This window comes from Ornithorhynchus anatinus, chromosome X1 (assembly GCF_004115215.2).
Source record: "Ornithorhynchus anatinus isolate Pmale09 chromosome X1, mOrnAna1.pri.v4, whole genome shotgun sequence".
In the NCBI taxonomy this organism is placed as follows: Eukaryota; Metazoa; Chordata; class Mammalia; order Monotremata; family Ornithorhynchidae; genus Ornithorhynchus; species Ornithorhynchus anatinus.
The window spans coordinates 17,449,168-17,461,036 of NC_041749.1; the positions used below are offsets into that span (position 1 = coordinate 17,449,168).

Below are 11,869 nucleotides of genomic sequence, written 5' to 3' on the forward strand. Positions count from 1 at the left end.
TGTGATCTTGGGCGAGTCTCAAATTCCCCATGCCTCATTTTCCTTATCTGTAAAATGGGGTTTCACTACCTGTTCCCCCTTCTGAGACCGTGAGCCTCATGAGGGACAGGGACTGCATCCAACCTGATAAACCTTAACTTATCTCTACATCTAGAACTATTTACATATAGTAAACACTTAAATGCCATGATTATTTCTTATAAAACCCGCGTTAGAGAAAACTGAGTGTCTCCTCTTATGCTGTCGAGTCATCTCCGACCCATAGCGACTCCATGGACACATCTCTTCCCAAACGCCCCCACCTCCATCTTCAATTGTTCTGGTAGTGTATCCATAGAATTTTCTTGGTAACAATATGGAAGTGGTTTACCATCGCCTTCTTCCCTGCAGTAAACTTGTGTCTCCGTCCTCGACTCTCTCCCACGCCGCTGCTGCCCAGCCTGGTGAATTGTGACTTGTAGCAGATGGCCTTCCTCTCGCTAGCCACTGCCCATGCTAGGAATGGAATGGATAGGCCTCTGCTCGACTCTCCCTCTCATACCCCAGACTGGTAGAGTACTGGAAACTCTCCAGATGTAATCCTGAGAGGAGACTTAAATGTCATAGTTATTATCATTTCTTACAAAACCCTGTGTTAAAGAAAACTGGGCATGCTTGGTTTCTGTTTTGCCAACAATAAGAAATGAAGACTTCCCCCAGGTGCCACTCTAGCCTCTGCAATCCTGTTGTCCTCAAATAAAGTCCACATTCTCCTCATTTCCAGGTGCCTCTCCTCTTAAAAGACCCTTTGCTTTGGACTCCATTGCCTCTTACCTCCTAAAAGCACTTGCACTCATTTCCTGTCCTCACTTTGCATCATCTTCAGCCTTTTTCTATGGCATTTATTAAGCGCTTACTATGTGTCAGACACTGTTCTAAGGACTGGAGTAGGTACAATTAATTAGGTTGGACATACTCCCTGCCCCTCTTGGGGGTCACAGTCTAAGTAGAAGGGAGAATATAGTTATTTAATCCCCATTTTACAGTGACGAAAACGGAGGCACAGAGAAGTGAAGTGACTTGCCCCAGGTTACACAGCAGCCAAATGGCAGAGTCAGGCTTAGAACTCAGGTCCTCTGATCCCAAGCCTGTGCTTTTCCACTAGGCCACACTGCTTTCAAACCTCTGGTTTTCCACTGATTACTTCCCCTCTGCTTTCAAACACACTCAAGTCTCTTCTGCACTAAAAGGGCCCGCATTGAATCTCCCCTCAGGCATCCGTTTTCCTTTCTCCCATGACTCAGCTTCTCAAACAAGGCAACACTAAACCTCTACTTCCTCTCCAATTTACTTTTCACTTCTTTCCCTCTGCCACAACCTCACCTCACTCACTCAAGTTCCTAATGAATTCCTCAGTGACATCCAGTGGACTCCGCTCTGTCTGTAAGCTTGTGAGCAGACATCGAGTCTCCTAACTCCACCGTACTGCGCTCTCCCACGTCCTTAATGCATTCCTCCGCCATCCAATCAACCCTATTTGAGTGCTTACGGTGTGCGGAGCACTGTACTCTCCCTTGGGAGAGTAAAATAAAACAGAGTTGGTAGACGCATCCTGCCACAATGGGCTTACAGTATAGAGGGAGAGAACATTAATATAAATAAGTTACAGATATGTACATAAATTCCGTGGGGCTGAGGCAGGGGTGAATAAAGGGAATAAATCCAAGTTCGACCCAGAAGGGAGTGGGAGAAGAAGAAGTCAGAGAAGGCCTCTTGGAGGAGCTGCGCCTTCAGTAAATATCACTGACTGAATACACCATGAAACCTCTTGGTTCCTTCAACATGGCTTCAGTCAATCAGTGGTATTTATTGAGCACTTGTCACCCGTCATTCATTCAATCTTATTTATTGAGCACTTGCTGTGCGCAGAGCACTGTACTAAGCGCTTGGAATGTATAATTCGGCAACAGATAAAGACAATCCCTGCTCAACGACGGACTCACGGTCTAAACGGGGGAGACAGGCAGCAAAACAAGTAGACAGGCATCAATATCATTAAAATAGATCAATAGAATCAGATATATACACATCATTAATAGAGTAATAATATATACAAATATACACAAGTGCTGTGGGAGGGGAGGAGGGGCAGAAGGAAAGGGAGGGCTCAGTATGGGAAAGCCCTTATACCACCACCTATAATTCCTGCATTTATTAAGGCCTTGTGTGCTAAACACTGGGGTAGTTATGAGGTTTATTCATTCAATCGTATTTATTGAGCTCTGTGTGCGATCTCCCTTCCTCCTGTCGCCCCGCTCCAGTCTATTCTTCACTCCGCTGCCCGGCTCATCTTCCCGCAGAAACGCTCTGGGCATGTCACTCCCCTTCTTAAAAACCTCCAGTGGTTGCCTATCGACCTCCGCTCCAAACAAAAAACTCCTCACTCTAGGCTTCGAGGCTCTCCGTCGCCTCGCCCCTTCCTACCTCTCCTCCCTTCTCTCTTTCTACTGCCCACCCCGCACTCTCCGCTCCTCTGCCGCCCACCTCCTCACCGTCCCTCGGTCTCGCGCGCGGTCCTGCAACGCCCTCCCTCCTCACCTCTGACAATCTAATTCTCTTCCCCTCTTCAAATCCCTACTTGAAGCTCACCTCCTCCAAGAGGCCTTCCCAGACTGAGCTCCCCCCTTTTTCCCTCTTCACCTCTCCGCAGCTAAACCCTCTTCTCCCCCCTCTCCCGTCCCATCCCCTCAGCACTGTACTTGTCCTCTCAACTGTATATATCTTCATCACCCTATTTATTTTGTTTAATGAGATGTACATCATCCTGATTCTATTTGCCATTGTTTTTATGAGATGTTCTTCCCCTTGACTCTATTATTTATTGCCATTGTTCTTGTCTGCCCGTCTCGCCCGATTAGACTGTAAGCCCGTCAAAGGGCAGGGACTATCTGTTGCCTATTTGTACATTCCAAGCGCTTAGTGCAGTGCTCTGCACGTAGTAAGCGCTCAATAAATACTATTGAATGAATGAATAAGCTTTTAGAAAGTACACTTTGGCAACAGATAGAGACAATCCCTAGCCAACAACTGGCTCACAGTCTAGAAGGGGGAAAACAGACAACAAAACAAGACAGGCATCAGTAGCATCAAAATAGATAAATAGAATAAAATAGAATAATAAATATGTAAAAGTATACACAAGTGCTGTGGGCGCGGAGGCGGAGCAGAGGGCCTGTTTTCTGTTGAGGTCAATCAACAGTCCTGATTCCACACAGGGCTACCATCCCTGTTTGACATCTGAAAACCTTGAGGCCTAGAAAGGTTAAGTGACTTACCCAAGGTCACTCAGTGGTAAAGCTGGAACTTGAACACCTGTGTCATCCAACTCCCCGTCCTTATGTTCTGTCCACTTGGGCCTGCACTTCAAGTTCTCCCCACCTTCAAAGCCACCACCTCTCCCCCTAACTGGGGTAAACTTTCTGGATGTGGAAGGCTTTCAGGGGGAGCTTTAATTTCCACCACTCCCAGGTCATATAACCTCAGTCACTTTAGAATTTATGAATAAGTGGAGTATGTAAGATGATATTTTTAATGTAGGCAGTAGCACCTAAGCTTTTCTTCTATTTCCAAGTAGTTTCCCCCATTGGATTATAAGATTCTACAGGGAAGAGGCTGATTCTCTTGTAGTCTCTAAACCATTATAAATTGGATGGCCTACTGTAGGCAGAGAACTGTACTGTTTTGAAAAAAAAAAAAAATCAGGTGTACCATAAATGAGGAATGTTATATTTTTTTCCCTCTCAGCTAAAGCAGGAGGCTTAGTTTAAGTAATGATTATTCTTTAATTTTCTAAAAAATGTGATCTACATGGATATAATCAAAAAAAGACTGCCCTTCTGATAGTTCAAACTTGGACTACTACTACTAATAATAATGATGGTATTTGTTAAGTGCTTACTATGTGCCAAGCACTGTTCTAAGCACTGAGGTAGATACAAGGTAATCAGGTTGTCCCAGCAAGGGCCTCCAATCTTAATCCCCATTTTACAGATGAGGTAATTCAGGCACAGAAAAGTGAAGTGAGTTGCCCAAAGTCACACAGCAATAAGTGGCCGGACACACACAACTCCTGACTCCCAAGCCTGTGCTCTTGCCACTAATCCATGCTGCTTCTCTACTTATGATATTCCTCCGCAATATTAGCTACACCTAACACCTATTTTCACAGGCAGCTATTTATCCATTGCACGTGGGTGACATCAGAATGCAATTACATCTAATTCAGTTAGAAAGACTTTTCAGTAACACATTGTTGCAGCACCTGGGAACCGTCATCTGACAACACAAGCCTGTTTGGACACAGAGTGGTGTGTCATTGACAGAAAGAGTTTGTGTGCTGTCAAAGTGAGAGCACAACCCAGGAGAATGGCATGTACCAAGCATTCTATTGGCAGAGACTGAAGAGAGGCTTTCAATCAATCCTGAAATTGGCCCAAGTATTTTAGTGGTACAGTCTCCCTTTGGTTTCTTGGAGAGGCGCCTTGGAATGTTTTTTCGTGGCATGATGAAACACAGACTTGGGATTTTCCCTTGAAAAAGCAACATTGCTCTAACTATGGCTGATTCAATCCTGAGGTTGACACCTCCAAAGTGTTCCCACTGGGCTCCTCTGCATCCCAGCTTCCCTCCTCCCTCCTCTCCTAGTCTTCCCCTTGCCTCAAATTATTGTTTTTAATGGTATTTGTTAGGCGCTTACTATGTGCCAGATACTGACCTAACCACACAGTCCATCCCCCATATAGAGCTCGCATTTCTTGAATCTCCGTTCTACAGTTAGAATAATTAAGTCCCAGAGAAGTTGTGACTTGCCCAAGATCACACTACAGAGAAGTGGCACGGTGGGGAATAAAACCCAGGACTTCTGTCTCCCAGGCCTGTGCTCTATCCACTAGGCCATGCTGCCTCACTTCAGGAAAGTCCTGACAAGGGATTGTGTTTGTCATTCCCAAGGAGGGGCTCTGACAGAATTAATGACTGCATAGCAGTGCCATGAAAGAACCCTATAATAAGGGAAAAATTCCTTTGATTTAATGAGTCCTCTAATGGATAAGATAGAGGAATGTGCCTAGAAAGAGTGACAGCAATGGAGCTAGGCTCGGCATTCCCCAGATGTGTCATCCTTGTCACTCGTCTTAGCGTGTTAAATACTGTAAAGTTTCCCAAGCACAAAGTTTTGTAGGGTACAGAACAGTAAGGCGGGGAGGAGTAGCAGCATCACACACCTTGACTGATTATTATCATATGTATTGAGCACTTAATGTGTGCAGAGCACTGTATTAAGGGCTTGGGAGAGGACAACAATAAACAAAGCCCGTCAGTGGGCAGAGATTGTCTATCTGTTGCTGGATTGTACATTCCAAGCCCTTAGTACAGTGCTCTGCACATATTAAGCGGTCAATAAATACTATTGAATGAATACACTGTGAGCCCCAGGTGGGACAGGGACTGTGTCTAACCCTATTTGCTTTATCCACCCAGACACTTAATACACATACCACAGTTATTTATGAACCGTATTTGAGTTCTTACTGTGTGCAAAGCCCTGTACTAAGTGTTTGGGAGAGTACAATATCAAACACATTTCTTGCACAATCTTGTAGAAGCAGTACAACTGATGCCAACTGTGAGAAGCAGCGTGGCTCAGTGGAAAGAGCATGGGCTTTGGAGTCAGGGCTCATGAGTTCGAATCCCAGCTCTGCCACTTGTCGGCTGTGTGACTGTGGGCAAGTCACTTAACTTCTCTGTGCCTCAGTTCCCTCATCTGTAAAATGGGGATCAAGACTGTGAGCCCCACGTGGGACAACCTGATTCCCCTATGTCTACCCCAGCGCTTAGAACAGTGCTCGGCACATAGTAAGCGCTTAACAAATACCAACATTATTATTATTATTATTGCTCATAGTTGCTTCTTTCATTCAGTTGTATTTCATGAGCACTTACTGTGTGTAGAGCACTATACTAAGCATTTGGAAAGTACAATTTTTCACCAACTTGGATCAGATTGGACCAGATCAGACTTGTGTTGGGAGTAATAACCTTCCCTAATACACTATTTGGATATAACATGATGGAAGTATTAATTCTCACCCAAACCCTGTCCTCCCTTTAACTTTCCTATCACTGCAGACAGCACCATCATCCTTATCTCTCACAAGCCCATAACCTTGGTCTTATCCTTGACTCCACTCTGTCATTCAATCCACACATTCAATTTCTCACTAAATCCTGTCAGTTCAACCTTCACAACATGGCTAAAATCGGTCCTTTCCTCTCCATCCAAAATCCCACCAAGTTAATCCAAGCACTTATCCTAACCCGCCTTGATTACTATACCAGCTTCCTTGCTCATCTTCCTGCCTGCCCCACGCCGGTCCATACGTCATTCTGCTGCCCAGATCATTTTTCTACAAAAGCGTTCAGCCTACGTTTCCCCATTCTTCAAGAATCTCCAGGCGTCGCCCATCCTCCTCTGCATAGAACAGAAACTCCTTACCCTTGGCTTTAAAAGCTTTCAACCACCTTGTACACTCTTACCTCACCTCCCGATTCTCCTACTTCAACCCAGCTCTCACGCTTTGCTCCTCTAATGCCGACTGCTCACCGTACCTCGATCTCTTCTATCTCGCTGGCGACCTCTCATCCACATCCTATCTCTGGCCTGGAACGCCCTTTCTTTTTTTATCCGACAGACACTCTCCCCAATTTCAAAGCCTTATTGAAGGCACATCTCCTTCAAGAGGCCTTCTGTGATTAAGCCCTCTTTTTCCACACCCTTCTGCATCACCCTGACTGGCTTCCTTTCTTCCCCCTCGCTTCCAACACTTAGGTACATATCTGTAGTTTATATTAATGTCTAGCTCTCATTAAACCAGTGCTCATTACAGCATGGGCTTTAACAACTTGCGAGCTCAGCCCTCCTTCAATCACTTGAGAGCTTACCATGTGCAGAGCACTGTACTAAGCACTCAGGGTACAATAATGACAGAACTGTTAGACACATTCCCTGCCCACTAGGAGCTTAGAGTGCAGTGATGATTGTCTTTTTGAAACTGTCATGATATTTGGTCTTCAGGACCCACCTGGAGGGGTTTTCCTTGAAGATCACCCTTCCAAACACGCTGTCGGTCCCAGATGATTCCTGGGATGTTAGTAGGACTTTCCTTGAGAATTTTGGGTTATGCCAGATGAGAGGAATTGCCCAAGTGAGAGAACCGGGCTCAAGGTAACAGCCTGAGGGTTTGGGAAGGGAAAGTCTTGGCACAGCACAGAGAGAGCCCATAAAGCGGTGGGGATGGTGAGGGAGTAGCTCAAAGATTCCCCAGATTGCACCCTCAACTCAGGAACGGACGAGAAGGTACACGTCCTGCCCTCAAGGGACCAGTTTAACAACCCACAGGAGGTTGACGGCAGGGCTCACAGCCTGACCAGGCCCCAAAAGGCCATCCCGTCCTTACAGTGGTGGGGCTCCCAACCTGACCAGGCCCCACACAGGCCCCTCTCCTCGACAGAAGGCTTATAACCTGATGCTAACACGTGGCAGCCTTACCATCAGTAGAGGGCTTACGGCCTAAATACCATTACAGAGGGGCCATGCCCTAGGTAAAGGGCTCTCAGACCAGACACGAGGGTGGAGGAGGTATTACAGACAACACCAGTGCTGGTAAAGCAGAATGAGGATGGAGAAGAAGTAGGTTGAGGATTGAGGATGGAGAAGCTGCTGTAGAAGAGATGAGACTTGATTGCAGGGTTGTAACGTTAGCAGCAAATCCTCCTTCACCAGAAGGATTATGGGCGGAGGAGCTCGGGGAAGGACTCACAAGCAATTGCTGCCCTCAGTGTAGTGGGAAAGGCTAATTAACTGAGGCATGGAGGAGTAGCAGATGACAGAGGATGCACATCACCACATGTACCCATAAGGTGGCTTTGGTCTTCTGCCTGACTGGGATTTGATAAAAATAATCATGTGGGTGTTCGTTAAGCACTTACTATGTGCAGAGCACTGTTGTAAGCGCTGGGGTAGATACAGGGTAGTCAGGTTGTCCCACGTGAGGCTCACAGTTAATCCCCATTTGACAGATGAGGTAAATGAGGCCCAGAGAAGTGAAGTGACTTGCCCACAGTCACACAGCTGACAAGTGGCAGAGCCAGGATTCAAACCCAAGACCTCTGATTCCCAAGCCCATTCTCTTTCCACTAAGCCAAGCTGCTTCTCAATCCCAGTTCGATCACCCTCAAGCCTCGACAGGTCCTCTCCTCACCCAAGCTCGGGTGGTCAAAACAACCCCTTCCCACTGTTGGTCATCCACGCTGGCCAATGTAATGCTTCTCACTCTCCCATTTCATTAAATCTCCTCCTGGTCAGCCAGCCTCAACATCAGCCATCCCTCTTCTGACCATCTTACTTTCCCCAGGCTACGCATTATAGTTAGAGTCAGGGAGTTATAACCCCTTCACACCCCACCAGCCCAACAATACAGTAGACATGTAGAACATCAGTCACCTTTCTGAATTAAAATATGCAACAGCAACCTCCACCAACCCTTCATTCCCCACTGTCTCCATACCCTCCTCCAGTCCCATTATTAGCAATATAAAACACATCACCTGGCCCATCACTGTAGTTTTAAAACACAAATTTATACAGTAGTCTCTCCCACCCCCTGAACATAATAGTCACCCACTCCAGCTCTGGGCCATTTCTATCAATAGATGCAACAACGGCATTCCCCAACCGTCAAGCCCCATCATCACAATTAACACCTGGATCACCCATATCATAAAAGACATCAATACATCCTCTTCCAGGTTCATCCCCCCACGCACATTTTTCACCCTGTACGCTATTCACCCCCCGGTCCAACCCTGTGTATCCCTACAAATCAGCAACCCAATTATATCTGAGTCATCGCTCTATAGACATTTCCCAAATTCCCACTTCCAGCCAGCCCTCCATCCCTTCCTACACATTAGCAGCTCCAACTTGTTTATATAAAAAGAAAAGAGGAGAAGCAGCTAGAACAACCACAACTCCCTACTCACCAGACCTCAGAGGGCCAAGCTCTGTCTCCCTTTCATAAGTCTTACCTGAGGAAGGAAAAAGCCCCCACGTGCTCAGGACTTTAAAGGAACCATGCCACTTACCCCATTTAGAAACACCTGTTGGAGAGATTGGGTTACCGGGGGAAAGGCAGGGAGAAAGAAGATTTCAGGGAAAGGGACTGCAGGTGGCAGATATTAAGAATATAGTAAAATTTACTTGGGTCTGTGACCTTTGGGCATTTGGTGTGATATTCGCCCAACCCTAAGCCCCACAGCATTTATGTACATATCTATAAATACATTTTATCTTTTTTTATTTATATTAATATCCATCTCCACCTGTTGACTGTAAGTTCATTGTGAGGAGAATTGTACTCTCCCAAGATCTGAATACAGTGCGCAGCGTGGCTCAGTGGAAAGAGCCTGGGCTTCGGAGTCAGAGGTCATGGGTTCGACTCCCAGCTCTGCCCCCTGTCAGCCGTGTGACTGTGGGCAAGTCACTTCACTTCTCTGTGCTTCAGTTACCTCATCTGTAAAATGGGGATTAAGACTGTGAGCCTCACGTGGGACGACCTGATTACCCTGTATCACCCCCAGCGCTTAGAACAGTGCTCTGCACATAGTAAGCGCTTAACAAATACCAATATTATTAATCCCAGCTCTGCCACTTTCTGCTATGTGACCTGAGGCAAGACATTTAAGTCCTCTGGGCCTCAATTACCTCATCTATAAAATGGGGATTAAGACTGTGAGCCCATGTGGGACAGTGACTGTATCCAATCTAATTACCTTGTATCTACACCAGCCCTTAGAACAGTACTCGACACTTAGTAGGCACTTAACAAATACCATCGTTATTGTTATCATTATTATTACTATTCACTGATTGCTGTGGCAAGACAACTTAAATGGCACACAGCCGTAAACTAACTCAAACACAGGCTCCTAACTGAGGCTCCCCAGCTCCCGCGTTCCCCCCTCCCCTCTGCCTCTCCTCTCTGCTTGTCTTCAGCAGGTCATGGGTTCTAATCCTACCTCCACCAGCTGCCTGCTTTGCGACCTCAGGAAAGTCACTTCACTTTTCTATGCCTCAGTTACCTCACCTGTAAAATGGGGATCGAGACTGTGAGCCCCACATGGGACAGGGACTGTGTCCAACCTGACTTGCCTGTTTCCACCGCAGGGCTTAGTACAGTGCCCGGAACATAGTAAGCACTTAACAAATACCACAATTTGTTCAGTTTCTGTGGGAGAGTTTCCTGTAGCTAGATGCCTGGCTATTCTTAGCCCAGTGACCTGGGAGGGTTAGAGAGACTAGGCAGGGATCGGGGGGCGGAAGCTGGGGCAGAAGGGCAGTTAGCCTATTGGGTTGGCTGCTAGAGTGGCTTCTGGTGACTTTTGAAAGTACTGAGCGGACAGATATACACGGCATCACGTAACGTCACAGAAAACGTTTCATGGAAGGCTGATCAAACCTGAAACGTCTCTCGGGCGGTGGGTTCCCATCTCCCCGAGTTGTTCTGGAGCTGTTGGCAGCTGTCTGACAGGCCACCGCGGGCACAGGATGTCCGTTGTCCCCAACTGGGCCTCCGAACCACGGCCTAACGGCCTCGCTCCCGGCCCCCGACATCCCTTTCCTTCTTCTCACACTCCCTTCTGCTTCACCCGGACTTACTCCCTTTATTCATCCTCCCTCCCAGCCCCACTGCACTTAGGTAAATATCTGTTATTTATTTATTTCTATTACCGTCTGTCTCCCCCTCTAGACTGTAAGCTCGCTGTGGGCAGGAAAAGTGTCCGTTTATTGTTGTTCGGTACTTTCCCAAGCACTTAGTACAGTGCTCTTCACATTAGGAGTCAGAGGTCATGGGTTCGACTCCCGGCTCTGCCACTTGTCAGCTGTGTGACTGTGGGCGAGTCACTTCACTTCTCCGTGCCTCAGTTCCCTCATCTGTAAAATGGGGATTAACTGTGAGCCTCCCGTGGGACAACCTGATGACCCTGTATCTATCCCAGCGCTTAGAACAGTGCTCTGCACATAGTAAGCGCTTAACAAATACCAATATTAATAGTAAGCACTCGATAAGCATGATTGAATGAATGGACTGGAGAAGCAGCAGGGGGAAGCCAGCTCAGCTGTGTGACTGTGGGCAAGTCACTTCACTTCTCTGTGCCTCAGTTACCTCATCTGTAAAATGGGAGATTAAAAACTGTGAGCCCCACGTGGGACAACCTGATCACCTTGTATCCCCCAGCTCTTAGAACAGTGCTCTGCACATAGTAAGCGCTTAACAAATACCAACATTATTATTATTATTATTAATGACCGATAGCTGGAAGGCCTGAACCTAGAATAGATTCACTACCCACGCTCAAAGAGAGGATGTCTTCTTGGCTTCCGTTGGTTAAATGAGGCCTCCGTTGGTTAAATGAAATTTCTCCTCGCGCTTCCCCGTCGGAAGGATGAAGGCCCCGGGGGGGAGGAAGACGTTCCTCTGGAAACCCTTGGTCATCAGGGAATGGCGAGGGAAGAGCTTTGGGAACCTGCTTGGAGCAGGAGAAGTAGCAGTAGCGAGAAGCAGTGGTCCTTAGTGGAAAGAGCACGGGCCTGGGAGTCAGAGAATCTGAGTTCTAATCCCAACTCTGTCACTACTCTGCTGGGTGACCTTGGGCAAGTCGCTTAACTTCTCTGTGCCTCAGTGATCTCAACTGTAAAATGGTGATTGAGACTGTCGACCTCATCTGTCTCGCTGCTGACCCCTCACCCCCACCCTGCCTCTGACCTGGGGCG

General features: G+C 47.0%; 1 non-coding gene across 1 annotated transcript; it reads right to left on the reverse strand.

The window, feature by feature from the left end:
• Nucleotides 1-453: 453 nt before the first annotated feature.
• Nucleotides 454-591, reverse strand: LOC114807021. The gene has a single exon (XR_003755074.1). It is a non-coding gene; the product is annotated as a small nucleolar RNA SNORA7 (small nucleolar RNA).
• Nucleotides 592-11,869: the final 11,278 nt, after the last annotated feature.